We start from the raw sequence: 2,272 nt of genomic DNA on the forward strand, positions 1-2,272 counted from the left end.
CTCGAGATCCTTAACTTAATCACATTTTACCAGATAAGGTAATATTCACATGTTCTTGGAATTAGGATGTGGGCATGCATATCTTTTGGGGGGCCACCATGCAGCCTATTAAAGTCACTGAGCCTCATGCCCCCTTCCATAAAAATTAGAATAATAGCACTTATCTGAAGGGAGAAGATTAAATAAGATAATGTAAATAAAAGTGTCCAATAGAAAACAAGTGCTCGATAAAAGGGTTTCACCCCCTTTTCTCATCAAGAGAGCTGTTAATATAATCACCTTGCTTTTTAGATGATCTCCCTCATTTGTCCCATTGGAATAATCCCCAGCTGTACACTCAAATCCCCTCACTCTTTAGTTTTCTCTTTAGATTCTTTTTCCTAAGAAGCTGTATTCCTTTTCAGGACAAGGAGCAGTACACTTTTTGAATTCTATTTTATCACAAACTAGGACAGTTCTTCTCAGAGCATCTGTAAGTGAGGGATCAGTTGTGTTTTTCTAACTGTATAAATTATTTATTAACAGACTACTCCCACAAATTTATTTCTTCTTGGACACAGCCACGGTGCAGCCACGGCGGCCTGTGGTCTTGGTGTGCTGGCCTCGGACACAAAATCCCCAGAAGTGGTGCAGCCTCTGTGGGCCTGAATCTTCTTCAGTTGCTCCAGGTCTTGACGGAGCTTGTTGTCCAGACCGTTGGCCAGGACCTGTTTTCTATCCTTCACTTCCTTCTGTCTGGGATCTTGCACTGGCGTGGATTCTACATCATGGTGATCACACGCTCTACCTCATCCTAAGTGAGCTCTCCTGCCCTCTTGCTGAGGTCTGTCTGCTTTCCTCAACACCACACAAGCCCATCTTTGCCCCACACCCTTAACTGCCGTGATGGCAAAGGCAATCTTCCGCCGCCCATCGATGTGGGCGTTGAGTACTTGCATTACTAGAGACGTGGTGTGTGGGCCTCCAGTGGAAGAGAGCAAGGGATCAGTTTTAATTTTGAATAGTAAAAATGTTGTGGCGATGGAAATTACTGTAAAAGTTTCCAAAACTTACTTTAAGCTTGTTGCAGACCAACAACAACATGTGGTACTACTGTGTCTAGGAACCTCATTTTGAGGAACACTGGGCAAGGGGACATATGTGACTTTCGCAGTAGTCTGAACTCCAAGATTCTGGTTACTCCCTCACTACTATTAATCCCCCTCAGAATTTCCATATTGACGTTTACCTCTCTTGTATTCTCCCTTTTTTTTAGAGATTAAAAATGTCAACATTAAAAGTTAAACGCTCATCAAATACTTTAATTTTATCAAAGTTAATTTTCCAAAAGATAGTCTCCCGTTAACTGCAAAGGGTTACTTCATACCAAGATTTAACACCAAAAACATAATATCTATATTTTTCCTCTTCCTAAGTGGTCTGAGGTATATTCTCATGGCAGTATAATTGGTTTATTTCTCTTGTGCCTTTTTGCTTTACCTTTGTTTCCACGTGGAAGTATCCTTAGTTATACACAGCACTATTCTATTTTTCTTCTGCTAGATAAGTTTTTTAATAAAGTATGTCTTTCTCTTGATATTTTTAGCTTGAGTTTTATCCCATCAAATCTTAATGCCCTCAATAACATTATATTCATTTTGTGCTTTAAAACTTCGAGTTATTTTGTCACCTCCTATTCTGTGTTGACATAGATAGTTCTCTAAGGTTGTAAGTATTATTCTTAGTGAACTTCTCTGTTATTTGTTGAATGAATGAAAGAATGATAATTACTAAGAACCACCTCCACTATACAGAGCCTTTCTCTGCCATGCCCACTGTCCTTACTTAGTAGTCGGTCCTGATTTTTCTCCCTCCCCTTCATCCATTTATCCTCGTTAAATACATTCTCTACTTTGATCCAGTGCCCTTTTCCATTTTCAGTAGTACATCTTCCTGACATTCCTGTCATGATCCAGAAGACAAATTCTTTCCTTCGGATGCCTTCTATGTAACCAATTATTACCCTCCTTTCTCTTTCAGAGTCACATCCACAAACTGGAAGAAGAGAAAAAAAATCCCACTCAACCCCTAAATGGTTTCACTTCTTTACCTGGTCCTGGAGGTTCACTGAAGATTCCTTATGACTGTAACAGTTTTTCCTACAGGAACCATTGGAGCAGTGGGGATTGGTGAGTTTGGTGATCTTGGCAGGCTCTCTGTCATATCTCGCACCAAGAAGTTAAAGCACATGCACCCATGAATATGCCAGGTTTATACACGGCAACTTCCTCCC

At 40.3% G+C, this 2,272-nt stretch overlaps 1 pseudogene; it reads right to left on the reverse strand.

Annotated features, from left to right (window-relative positions):
- Positions 1–540: 540 nt before the first annotated feature.
- On the reverse strand, positions 541–938 carry LOC118904928 (annotated as a pseudogene).
- Between the last annotated feature and the right edge of the window lie 1,334 nt (positions 939–2,272).

The sequence above is a fragment of the Balaenoptera musculus genome, chromosome 12 (assembly GCF_009873245.2).
Source record: "Balaenoptera musculus isolate JJ_BM4_2016_0621 chromosome 12, mBalMus1.pri.v3, whole genome shotgun sequence".
NCBI classification, from domain to species: domain Eukaryota; kingdom Metazoa; phylum Chordata; class Mammalia; order Artiodactyla; family Balaenopteridae; genus Balaenoptera; species Balaenoptera musculus.